We start from the raw sequence: 14008 nt of genomic DNA, 5'->3' as shown, positions 1-14008 counted from the left end.
TGAGACTTACCAACTGACAGCTTCTTTCGCTATCTTCCCAACTCTCGGCCCCATGGGGGTTCTTGGACATAGGAAGCGAGGCAGGAGTAGGACCCCCCAGTCAATCAGTCACTGAGTCCTATCAAGGACCTGTCACGGGCACTCTCAGAGCTCTTGTTCTTCTCCAGGGCCAGTCTATTGGCTTGGATGTTATCCCCTCACACTGGGATGGATGGTTGCAGAGATCTCCTGAATGAACTCCTCTCTCCTTTAACCCCTAACACAATCTAGCACAACAGCAGCTGTGGTAAATCTCTCTAGAACACTATTTTCCCTAGATGGCCAATATATCCTATTCAAGTACTTTAAACATTCTCAAATGCCCTGAGGGTGTTCAGATTGCTTCCTGATAAGCCTGAGCACCACAACCTAACATACAGCCAGCTCTGCCTCATTTCTCTACCATTAACCCCTGGATAGAGAACAGACTAACCCACTCACAAGTTTTTTATTGTACCCTCTTTTGCAACATCGATCATACATACTGACAGTAACTATTGTTTGAAGATTGCCACCTCTCCGCCTCTTCTCACACTGTTCTCAGCGAGTGAAATGCTCTATTCCTTCTTAGCTTCACTCATCATTTCAAATCTTGTTTTTTCACATACATAGCAAAAATGTATTTCATGTCAGGCATTAGACAAAATACTATGCAGGTTCTAGACTCAATCCCAACAATCTTATATTGTGAGAACTATTATTTCCCCCATTTTTCAGCTAAAAAATTGAGGCTTGGGTAAAGTAAGTAACATAGCCCAGTCATACAGCAAGTAGCTGAGTTTATTGCCAATGTCTGAATGTTTAACTTTCATAGCATGCTGCTGTTGTCTTCTCCAGAGATAATTCTCTGTACTTCACTGTATTTTTCTTCTCAGCTACTTATCTGGCTACACTGTTGTGTTCTTTGTAGTGTGGCACACAAATTAGGCATATAGACTCTGAAGTCAGACTGCCTGAGATGGAATTATGACTCCACTACTTCCCAAGGCATTTGCCTTAGGCAACTGACTTAACCTTTGTGTGTTCCCTTATTTCTAAAATAGGGATTATAATAATACCTGAGGCACAGGATTATTGGAACAACTAAATCAATGAACAATCATTGCAAAGTGCTGAGCATGGTGCCTAGCACACAGTAAGCACTCATCAGTATCACTTATTAGGATTCTCCGTGCCAGCACCTTGCCTCCCATGAGGCATCTAAGCTAATTACAGGAAAGGATTCTCTGTCTTTGAAATTCCACAGCATTTGCAAGTCTCTCTAGTGTAGGTAATTTCACTAGGCTGTGATTTTAAAGGTTTCACTTTTGTGATTATCTTTAGGAAATAGGCAAGATTCCAGTTCTCTCAACCATCATGAGCAGAGTCATACGATGTGATTTGAAGTGCTGAGCTGGTAAATAACTCATGCATTCATGGCGTGCCAGTAGCCAATGCATATATTTAACAATTCTTCCAGGAGAACTCACTGCAGAAACTCACAGGCACTAGGGGAAATGAGATCCATTCAGAAGACCCCCACCTCTGGCGCTCTTTATAACAGAGACAAACATTTCATGACAAGCATTACCAATTTGAACTATATCAAGAAATGTCAGAGTAGAAAAGAGACACATTTTATAATTTATAAAACAGTCCTGATTTATTGGTTATTCACATTTAATTCAATTCAGAGAGTGGCAAATGCAAAGAATGATTAGTATTTCTTTTTTTCCTTTTCTTGGGATTGGGATACAACACAAGGTGACCTTGTAAAATGTATGAGCTCCATAGTTATGCATGAGAAGAGCACATATTGTTTGCCTAGGACATTTCATTGGATTCTGTAAAATCCACAAGTTACAGGGAGCAAGGCTTCAGTAGGGTTAACACTCTGCATTGAGATTATTAATCAAATTAGCCACCAATCTGGAGAAAAGACAAAGGCAGACAGCTTTAACAAAATGGTGTACTATTGAATCTCTAAAACCAGCAGAGCCAAGTGGAGAAATCTTAAGGCAAGAAAATACAAACTAGCACCTGAAAGTATTTTGTAGTTCCTCTTGGGTTTCATGTTGCTGCTTGGTACCATCTTTCTAAAGTCTCTGTCCATGACCCATATTAATTTTTTTTATTCACTTACTTGTCTTTTAACAATATATAGGGGATGGGGGCAGATCTAACAGGTCACCTCATTAGAATGTGGAGGTGCTTGCCTGTAATCCCAGCTACTCAGTAGGCTGAGGCAGGAGTATTGCAAGTTCAAGGTCACCCTGGGCAACTTAGTGAAAACTTGTCTCAAAATAAAAATAAAAATGGATGTAGCTCAGTAGTAAACATCCTTGGGTTCAATTCCCAGTGCCACAAATAAATAAGTAAATAAAATGCCACCTTTAAAAGAAGACTGAAAGAGATGGAAAATTAATATCTCTGTTTATTGCATTTATTATCCATCAGATAAAAAGGGAATCTCTCCTACCTTTACCCCAGCTTCCCTGTGCCAACCACTTTATCTATCTATCCATCTACCCATCAATCTATCTAGGTCATTTTTTAAATTTTATTTTCCCCTCTTTCATTTCCAGAAAAGGCTGTCTCTGATTTCTTTTAAGGAAAAGCCCAAACCACTACTTAGCAAATCTAGAACTTCATCATAAGGAAGTTATTAATATTGATAATCACCAAAATCAAAACCAACACAGAAGTAGTAGTGGTAAAAATGAGTAAAACTCTCAGACTTTGCTAAGTGTTAAAAGAGCTACTTGTGTTCCCCCTGGGTCATTTTAACCTTCCACGGTGTTGTCATGGGTCAGGACAGGAATTGACCAAGAAAATACATTGTGTTCCTGTGTCCCCACTTGTCATAAGGGCAGGGAAGAACAGAAAATAAGTCCTTCAATTGGTAATGCAGCAAAGTATTGATGGGATAATCTTGGGGTGGGGAATATGCATACTGGGGAACATAGCTCTTAAAAAACTAAACAGATAGTCTTTAAGAATATATTCACGTATTACTTATGTAATTCAAAAATGGAAAAGTCAACCGCATTAAGCTCTTATGAAAGGAAAAATAGTTAAGGTCTGCCTTTGTACAAAATATAAGAAAACATGGTTTAAAAAGCAAGCCACACACTACAGAGCTATTCCTTCTTTCTAGAAGGTTCAAAACAAGTGTGCCCAGCTCCTAAGCCCCAACACTCCCACTGACCTCCATCTGTGGTCTGACCACAAGCTCCAGTCCCATCAGCCATGGCTGGGAGGTCTCCCTCGCCCTGACCCTGGACTGGGAGCTGAGAGACCATGCCAGGCTCCTCCTGCTGTCTAGATGCAGCTTCCACCTTCTCAGCACAACCACAATGACTACCTGGCCATTGAAATGCTCATGGTAGGGCAACTGAACACTTGTTCACAGATGCTGTAGTCCTGATCATATTTTCTGGCTCAGGAACGGGAGAATTCATTTTTAAAACCGCAAACAATCTGTACTAAAGAGAAAATCCAACAGAATCGCAGCTAGTTGCCTGACAATCTTCCTAAACATAATCTTAGTATCTGGACCACTGGAATGCACGGTGCTCTTGACACCATACCTTCCCTTCCCTGCACACACCGCAGCTAGGAAAGAAAAAAATTAAGTAACGAGAATCAGAGTTGGAAGATGCCTGAAGAGGAATGCCAGAGTGACTTGGGTCCCTCGGAGGACTTGCTACAATGGGAGACAGACCACAGAAGGAGAATCACTTGTTACCAGTGCAAGACTGAAGTTCTCAGACTGGCTCCTGCTCTGAACAGACGACCAAAAGCTTCCCTTACAAGGCCATTTGCCCTGCAGCCTCCCCAGGGACTTCACTCCCAGTGGAGGGAGAGCCAAGCAGGACTCATGGCACACTTTGAGCAAAGACCGGCAGCTACTGTGCCTACGCTTAGCCTCACTGGGGTCTCCCCCAGCTGTGATCCTCCAAACCTCACAGAACCATCCCCGAGAGCCTCGCTGCTGTTTTAAAAACAAGAAGTGATTTCCTGGTCCTCTTCCCCGGATGGCGTGTGCAGTTTCCCTCACGCCCATGGGAAGTCCTTCAGATTCTCTTATCTGGAAACCTCTCCACCAAGTGGACAGACTTGTTTGGCCAATGCCCCTTGTTCTTGCTTTTCTTTCTCTGAAGGGGGGCGGGGGGAATCAAAAAAACGAAACCAGCTCAAACCAACACTGGGTTGGAGCTAAGGAGTGGTGCTGGATGCCTGGTTTAAAAATTCTAAAGATGACCACCAGTTTAGATTGCGTGGGGAAGATTTACGTGATCAGTAAGTTCCTCACCTCTAGCAGTGTCAAGAAGTCAGAGAATAAAGGAATCCCCTCAGGTTGAGAAGCCCGACCCTGGGTTTGAGGAGGGGTACACTTTGAATATTCCACCTGAAGGGAATATCCAGTTCTCCTAGGTTTCCTGGGAAACTATGAACATTTGTGCATCAGACTACATATTCAGTGACACTTGTATATCATGTCGATAACACTGATATTTAAAGATAAGGAGACCTGGAAAAGGTCCAGTTGGCAAACTGCAGTCAGGTTGTTGGGTTTAACTCTGAATCACAGTTTTTGAGCTGCAATTAACCCTATTCATCCTCATCCTACGAGTAAGGTAACTGAGGTCGAAGGAGAAATAGTGGTCTACCCAAAGTCAGACTACAGATGGGAAGTGATAGATTATTGTCCAATTGTTTGGAGAATGCTATTCAAATGTTGTTCAATATCCAGAGCTCCACCCACAAAATGTTGATAAATGAGGCGTGGCCTGGAGCGCAGGAATCTGCTAGGGAAATAAATCCCCCAGGAACCCCAAGTAGGGTTTTAGAGAAGCCCTCATAATGTCTGAGCAAGGACTCCGGAGTCAGACTGTAGGGATTCTAAGAGCTGCCCCACCCAGGTCTATTTATGTGGCCTTATGCACCTTAGTTGACCTCCTTGAGGTTCAGTTTTACTATGGGTGAAAATGAGATAATAACCACGCTGAGTTCGTCAGAGGCTCCATGAAGCTCAAGAAAATCTTAAGCAGGTTGGCTGTTATCTGGAGACGTGGCTCTACTCCCTCTGAGCGCATCTCTTTCCCTGTCCCCCACCTCTTCTTGGTCTCCTTTCTTTCTTGCCTGCAATTGCACTAGGGTACAGTATGGGTAGACTGAAGGCAAAAGTTAAGTACAGTCATCCCTATTGGATTGGTTTCAGGAATCCCAGTACACGCCAAAGCCCACAGATGCTCAAGTCTCTTATATAAACTGGCATTGTGTTTACTTATAACAACTTACACATATCCTCCCATGTAATTTGAATCATGTAGGTTACTTATAATATCTAATAAACGCAATACGGTGTAAATGCTATGTAAATAGTTGTTCTATTGTATTTTTTAGAAAATAATGACAAAGAAATAAAGTCTATACATGTTCAATATAAAGATGATTTTCCCCCAAATATTTTCAGTCTGAGATTGATGGAATTCATGAATTCTGAACCAAGAGAATATGGAAGGCTGACAATATTTGAATAAAGAGAGAATGAACCTTCAAAATTTATTTTCCACTTCTAGGTAGTGATTCTCAATTGTGTTCTACCAATTGAATTGGATATATTTTGCCTTAAGTAATTGGATATATTCTACATTCAGAGTTAGCCCCTGGCAAATGCTTCTTTCAAAATGCTGTGCTTGCACTTCAGTGGTTAGGTGCAGTTGGCTCCCTGACGAGGAATGAAGCACTGTCAAAGTGGTTGTCCCTTCCCTGAGAAGCAATTCCCCTCACCCACAGGCCCCTGCTTGTTGCTAGGAACACTCTGTGCTCTCTGCACACACTTTACAGTGAAAACAAATGCAAATAAAAAAATGGAACCACCATATGGTGTCGGCTGCAGCCCAGAATAAACTGCTGATGGAGAGGCCTTGTCCTGTCATAACTACAGCTGGAATTGACTGACACATATATCCTTCTTTTGACTTCTAAAATGTTGGAGCAGGTGGCAAGTTAAACTCAAACTTCTTCAAGCAAAACACCAACATAGCCCAAGTAGTTAATACCCCAGTCTTGTTACCATGTTTGTAAGTAGGAAGGGTCTTGTACAACTTCAGGGTACAGTGTTACTAGAGACAGAGCTCCTACTTACTCAGACAGAAATTTCAGCACCAAACAAATAAATATTTTCCAGCAGTTTCCATGTCCCTGCTCTTTTGCACAGATTTTCTGGTGACGACTCCCTCACCTCATTCACACTTTTCTCAAATACAGCTTTCTTAGCCAGTCCTTTGCTGACCACCATATTCCACATGTCAGCTCTTCTGATCCCCTTTAATTATTTTACCATAGCATGCATTACCTCCAGTACACTCCAGGGCACTGTTCCACTTCGGGCTGTCAAAAGCTGCCATTCCCTCACTAGAAGGTAAACTCCCTGAGGGAAGACATGACTGACGATTTTGAAAGTGTAACACACCAGCAAAATTATTACAGTAATGCCCCAGCCCCAGAGCAGCATATACAAAAAAGCATGTAATGATTCAACTCTAAAAACACTCCCACTTCCACATCTTGACAGGGTAAATCCTTTGTTTTTCCTTCTTTTATTTTATATCCTCAACCAGATGTTGGTAACCCTTTTGACCCGATGTAGCCCAGGGTCAGTTCTCTTGGTATTTCTGTATCAAGGCCAGGAAGAGTCTTCACTGGCACTGACCTGTCCTTATGCCTGAAAGGAACCAATAAATAATTGGGCAGTTTTATAGTACATAAATGGTTTTATTCTTATCTCCTGTGTGAATATTTTGGCAGAATCTCCACTAATGGGATTGGTCACATTTGTGCTCAGCCGCAGCCTCCTGGGTTTAGATTTCACTGTCCACTGTTGAAGAGTGTCATCACACCTTCTCCATGTACTCGTCTTTCAGATACAGATGGTGTTTGGCTGTGGAGGTTCTGAGGCTTCTGTCATTTGAGCCAACTGGACACACTTGACAACTCCTTTCTACAGCTGCTTATGCCTCCAGTGATGGCCCCAGCCTCTGCCAGAAATCTCACACATATTCCAAGTAGAACCTTCTTTTGGACTCTCCTACCTTCCTTGTCTTTTCTGGGTACAGAGAAACTTAAGGTATGACTCCATAGAGGTATGAACAGAGGGCAATGGAGAGGTCTGAAGACCTTCACTTGGTCTTTATTGACCTTTCCTTAGGCAATTCTGATTCTGTTCTGCAAGTGCCATCTTCAGTTCTTAGAGAGGACAAGCCATCCATGTAGGAGAAGGTGCTTGCTGACGCCATGGCATGACATGTGTCACCCTCATGATGTATATGATGTTATAGTTATTGATTGAGTGAATGTGTCATTCAATTCTCTTCCTCCAGTCCCTGCCCCCTGCCCCAGTATCATGCAAGGGTGTTTGAGAATTTGGGCCCTCCTTGTTTCAGCCTGGGAGGGAATCTACAAAGAAGGAAGCCACCCTTTTCCTCTTAGAGCATACATACATGTTCTTTGGACCATGCACACTGGGTGACCAATCCACTGTTAACCTTTGCTCCTTTGTTGTGCATCCTGATGTGGGTGATTGGGGACTGCAAGTGGCAGCAAGGGCTATCTGCAAATATCTGGTAGGTCCTGAATTTGGACCTACAAAGCCTTGAGAGCATCTTCCATTCACATTCCATTGTCCTAAGCTGTTTTCAAGGCCTCAACCTTCCCTATGGCCCTAATATACAGCCCCCTTATTATAGAGATAATTTCCTCAGAATTTACAAAGGTAATTAGGGAACACCCATATTGCCAAAAGGACTGGAAAATATGAGCTGGAGAGTCATCCGTGCCAGGAGAAAAATCAGAATCAAGGAATGTTTGCCTGAAGGGGGGCCAGGTGATCATCTGTTCTCATTCCCTAGCATCGGGCAAAGTTGAAAGGTTTAACGTTAGTTAAACACTTAAGCGACAAAACCTACTAATGTGAGAACAAGAATTAGAATTTAGGTCCTCCACTTTTCCATTCAGTCCCCTTAACATTACATCTTAGTGTCCCCTTCTTATCTCTAATTTCCTGGAAGGAGAAATGGTTCTAAGTAGAATAATTGGCATCCAGAGGAAAAGTCCTATTACATTTCTGCACTGTGAGCATAGTCAAATATCTGCCATTGTTTATCTCTATTAATTAAATAGAGATGACACTTGTCATCTCCTCCAATAACCACCAAGTCCTACACATTTTCCTGAATCCCATATTTAACTGTAAGGGGTGATAAAGGCCTTCAACTTCTGACAACACCCATAAACAAACCTGCCCCATCAATAAGTCAACAAGAAAGCTTATTCCAGGAGTTTCTTCAGACCACACTCCAAGCCAGGCTAGGATTAAGTCCACATCATGCTAGCTAGCTGTTTTGTCCTACATAGACAAAATCTCCAGCTACAAACTGGCTAAAATGCTTCCATTACATTCTTATCCGATTCTAACTAGAAAGATGCTGGAAAATGGGGTGACCACCACAGGAACACCAGAGTTGATCCAGGTCTGACTGGGTTTGAGAACTAAGCCTAACCTAAATGTTGATCATGGACCCCTGTCACTCTAGGTAAAATTGCCCTATCCCAGTTATGGAAGTTCAGAGCACCACTTTCCACATATGGGCATCTGGGATGCCCCAGGTTGGTGCAAAGGAGATGCAGCTTCTTTATCAAATTCCATGAAACATACACCCACAGAAAATGTGAACATGAAGATTTAGAGGTGAGGAAGTCAAAGACCTGCTTGAAAGGTGACTGGAACAGTGGACATCACTGTTGTCGGGTGCCTTGTCCACCCCTCCACTGTGCCATTTCACAGGCTCCACCTTCTCTTGTGCCAGCCTCTCTAGTTTGGTAGATTTTTCTCCCCTTCTTCTCTGCAGTCTATTCTTCCATCAGCTCCCCCCTCTACAGGAATAAACATCATCCATTCCTGACCTTATGCATGTAAACCTCTACTATCTTCTCAGGGGTCTAGGTCTCAATTGTTTCCAAGGTGCTCGTCAAAAGACAGCTCCCTCCCAAGGAAGTCTACTAAGACAATCATCTCCTTACACTGGAACATTTTCACAGGTAGAAGCAGGGAGGTTATCCATATACAACTCATGTCTGAGATGGAGCAGGGATTTCTGAGTGTTGAAAGAAATCATACTATACTTACTTACTTATGCTGGTAGTCTTGACTTTTTTTTTTTCTTTGCTGTACTAGAGATTGAACCCAAAGGTGCTTAACCACTGAGATACACCCACAGTCATTTTTTAAACTGTATTTTGGAACAGGGTCTTTATAAGTTGTCCGACTGGCTTCTGAGTTGTGATCCTCCTGCTTCAGCCTCTCAAGTTGCTGGGTAGGCATGCATCACCATGCCTATCTGGTAGTTTTTTCTTTATGATTCTTGATTCATGATTTAATTAGAGCAAAAAAGGACATTGAAATAAATTAGCCAAAATTTTCCAGGCCCATCTTCTTCCATGAAAGAATACTAAGTAATTTTTTTTCCAAACTGGAATACGACTGAACTGAAAGTATAGTGAATGGTACCATGGTGGTTTGAAAAATATGATGCCGGATGTATAAGTTGTCACCTAAGTGACAAATGATAACAACAACAACAAAACCTCTATATCTATTTGCCCCTAATTCCTGAAATTACAATTTTAGGGAAAAATTGGTTAAAAATGAAGAAACAGCCTCTCCTCTGACTCAAATAGTTTTGAAAGCTTGATATCATACAATTCCATTTCCAGAAAGTTACATATTAGTGTGAATTAGTGTAAGTCAGCAGTTAAAGAGATTTTAACATGAAAGAGAGCAGAAGAAGAGGAAGATGATGAGGTGGAGAGGAGAGGGGAGCAATGGAGGATGGATTTCACAGCAGAGTTCTTTTTTTTTTCCAAATTAAAAGCACATATTAATGTATCTTTAAATGGAGAAACAGATTCCAATACAATAATAATTATGGACTTCAACACCGAATTTCATCCATGGATAGATCATCCAGGCAGACATCAACAAAGGAACTTTGGAGTTAGGTAATACTGTGGATCAATATTATGTCTGAAGGGATCGTTTCTATAGTTCATTACTAGGGAAGTTTCTCAGGAAACCATGAGGTGAGGGGTGAAGTGCTCTCTCCTGAGAACGAAGCTGGCTCTTGGTATTGCTTGGTTGAAACCACCACTTGTTGTTGGTGATCATTCTTTTTCCTTTGCAAGAGTGAGTGGTTTCAGGATAGTTAAGACAATCAGCAACAAGTATTGGTGAGTTCGTAGAGAAATGGGGACCTTCATACATTGCTAGATGAGTTCCACAGAGCATTGGATCAGTGATTTTTAGAAATGTTGGCCACAGCTCAGGCTGTCATAGTAGAGTACCACAGACCATGCGGCAGACGATGTGTCTCAAACGACAGAAATGTACTCTCTCACAATTCCAGGGGCTCCAAGTTCAGGATGGAGCTGACTTCGGGGTTGCCTTCCGGTGCGGCCCATTTCCTGACCTGTGAAGGTCTGTCTTCCTGCTGCATCCTCGTGAATGAAGCCTCTTTTTCATCATATTCCTCTTCGTCCGGCCATCTGGATTTCCCCCCTATTCTTCATCTGTGTTGATGGTTACCAAAATCAAAAACCCGGGTGCTCTTCTCTATAGTCCTTAGGATTCCTGGTCACATCCGTCAGGAAAGAGATCTCCCCTCCCCTGTCCCCAACTCAGGGTTTTCTGCTGTCCCATGTGAATGAAACTGAACCAGGGAGAGGCAAGAGTGGGCTTTTTCAAATGCTCAGAGCAGTTCTTACGGGTATCTGAGGGCAGGTACACAGCTCATATATTACCACCATGGTGAAATTGCTACAATCACAGAGCCTGGCGGTTCTACAATTTAAGTTGGTTTCATCACTCCTCACAACGACCATCACACACCCTCTCCTCCAGCAAGAGCCTTGCCTCATGCTTCACTGAGAAAACAGTCAGTTACATGGAAATGCTCATCTTCCTACTCAACACAGCTTCAGCCAAACCATAAACAAAGAGCCCAATAAGCAGATTCTGCCTCCAGCTGCTCAGCTCTCTTTGGGGGCCCCACTGTCAGACAAATCACTCTTCTTTCCCTGGTCCTGGATCACTGCTGTTCTCAGGGGTCCCAGAGTCTTTACCTAGCAGGGTTCTATTCCCAGTCTCATCTTCCCTGACCTGTGGCACCATTTGATAGGGTGTCTCCCCCCTTGAAACCCATCATCTGGTCTCTTCTGTGGCCCTCACTCTGATCACTCCTCCATGGCCTCTCTTCCTCTGCCTGATCTCTAGAAATTGGTGATCCCAGGCCTGATGTAGGGCCTCTCTCTCCTTTTTCTCCTGGGATTGCTTCTAGGGTGACCCAATCTAGCTCCATGCTTGAGATACTATCCATGAGTGAGGGTGAAATAAAAATATTTTTAGACATATTAAGAACAAAAGGGTTTCTTGTCTTACTGACTCTCACTGAAAGGATGACTAAAACAACATTTAAAAGAAGATTTTGTGCCGTAGACCTCTTATACTACCTGATGAAATCTCTGGATTTCTTCTTAGAATAATGTTTATAAATGCAAAAAACCAAAATATACAAGATAGCAAAGGGAAATAATCATATTGAAATACAATTAAAATGATGTGATTTAAAGTACATTTACTTCTTTATTAATTGGTTTGAGTAAAAGACTTAATAATCCAGGGGTAATAACAGTCACAATTTTAAAGTGGTTAGAATATAGATTTTGAGAATCTACAATACAGTAATATAATATTTCAAATCTGCTTTCCATTGGTGATGGTTACAGGTACCTCTAATACTGCTAGGGTTCATTTCCTAATTAGCAGAAATACTAAATTTTAATTAGGGGTTAGTGAAAATAGGGGCAGATTATTTTCCCATGTAATTTTGTGGACTCCTTTAATTTTATTCATGTGGGATCCATGAACCTAGGTTAAGAATTATTTAAGAAAGGAGGAAAAGCCAGATGTGTTTGGTGCATGCCTGTAGCTACTGGGCAGGCTGTGAAGGCTGAGGCAAGAGAAAACCTTGAGGCTAAGGGTGTGAGGCCAGCTTGGGCAACATGGCAAGACTGCCAGAGGTTGGGGTGGGGAGCTGGGAGAGAGGGAGGAAGGAGGAAGAAGAAAAGAAGAAGATGAAGAAGAAGAGGAGGAGGAAAAGGAGCTGAACACTCAAGAATTAGTAGTTTAAAAACAATTTTCTCAACAATATAAGCGAATAATTTTGAGGCGAGGGTTTAAAAGATGAAATAAAATGCTAGGTAACTATAAAAAAGAACACAAGTATTCAACTAATGCTTTTTAAAATTAATAAATGAATAAAGGTCAGATTTTATTTCACTCCTTGTCTCTTTTTCAACTAGCTAGGAAACACCATTAGCAGAATCAGTACATTCAAAAGAAAAATCACAGCAGGTTTTGGTTGCTAACATATCCACGCAAGGTTTTCTGTGCATGTTAATGCCCCCTAAAGCTCACCTGTTTGTTTATAGGAATTCAGCAAATCCCTCATGAACAATGAAGTGTCTTCTACTACCTTGACCAGAATAAAAATATTTTCTGAGGAACAGACATAAATCTCCAGCACATAACAGATGTTCAATAAATTTTCCAAGACTTATGATATAAGAATAGCATGAATAGTTCAACACTGCCTTCTGGTCAACCAGAGACGAGCCATCTCTGTGGTAAAAATTACCATCCCCCAAGTACCATCCCACCTCCCTACTGAGTCCCTGCTCCTGGACCCCTGCTTTACGTCCTACAGTTATATCCCTGAACTAACACTCCTCTCAATTCCACTGAGGGATGATATATTCTTTTTAAAAAGTTCCTCAAGAATATATAGTATATCAGACACAATGACAATGTTTGCTTGGGAAAGAAACCAAGATAAAATACTGGCCCATGCCTGCGTCTATGAAGGACCATGGCTCTAGAATTCAGCTCTGAGAAGAGACTGAAAATAGCTCATTGAGAAGAAGCACAAGGCTGTGGCAGCAGTGGTGGGGACGAAAAATGAAGCACAAGTGAGAATAAATTGAATTTTCTGAAGTTCTACTCCTTGGGGAGAAGGAAGAATGTGTCTTTTAAAAATACAGAGATGCAGAATGTTGAAAAATGACAGGAGGTCATGACTGAGTTTTGGGAAACTAAACACTGAGCAAAGTCTTAACAGGCCAAGAACACTATTTATGTTCCCTATAGGGAATTATCTTAAAGAAGATGTGAGGACACATAATCTCCTATACATATTAGTAACCTCCCTCACTTTCTTCAATACTGAGGTATTAGCTGTTTGTATCAAGTGCCTGGCTGCAAATCCATTCATTTCTCAGTCCCTCCAGACCCAAGAAGTTGGTGTTCACTGGTCTGTTCTGCTTTATACCATAAGGGCAAACTCTAGGAGATGAACCGACTTTCCCCTTGGCCTGATGATGAGGTTAGTAAACATGGAGGTGAGTGGTCCTGGGCTCCAGCCCATGCCTTCTAAGGTTTTCAGATGGGAAATGAATGGAAAAGGCATTTGTGGTGGCTACTTCTGCTCTGCACTTTGAAATGTTCTAGCACTGCCCAAACAGAGGCCTTGTTTCATGGAAAGCACCCAGCCTCCCACAGCTCAATGGCCTATCTCACCTCAATGAGGGGGTCTAGGTTTCCAAATTCCAGACCTTTCCTAATTACACTGCCTTCTATTTACCAGACTCTGTGTCTAAGGACTGCTAAATTATTTTTAGACCTGAAACACAGTACACAAAACACAGCTACGCATCAACAATTACATGATTATTCCAGGCCCACACCCCTCTGGTTGCCTCATCTGACCTGGAGCATTAAGAGAGGGAAAGCCAGATATATTTTTAATCTCTTGGTACACGTGCACCTAACACCACACACATTCACATTTCTACATGTTGCCAACTGGAGTAA

General features: G+C 42.0%; 1 protein-coding gene across 6 annotated transcripts in view; it reads right to left on the bottom strand.

Moving 5' to 3' along the window:
- Nucleotides 1-14008, bottom strand: part of Adgrf5 (adhesion G protein-coupled receptor F5) — a 97178-nt gene that overhangs the window by 68211 nt on the left and 14959 nt on the right. The window contains exon 1 of one of the 6 annotated variants that reach the window (XM_047558092.1): nucleotides 3767-4043. The exons of the other annotated variants lie outside the window; for them this stretch is intronic. The gene's annotated coding sequence lies outside the window, so the exon portion shown is untranslated. Of the gene's footprint in view, nucleotides 1-3766; nucleotides 4044-14008 lie in introns of those variants that run through there. 6 annotated transcript variants of the gene reach the window in all.

This window comes from Sciurus carolinensis, chromosome 7 (assembly GCF_902686445.1).
Source record: "Sciurus carolinensis chromosome 7, mSciCar1.2, whole genome shotgun sequence".
Taxonomy (NCBI): Eukaryota; Metazoa; Chordata; class Mammalia; order Rodentia; family Sciuridae; genus Sciurus; species Sciurus carolinensis.
The sequence above is the reverse complement of the archived record's forward strand: the minus strand, read 5'-3'. Positions and strand labels throughout refer to the sequence as shown.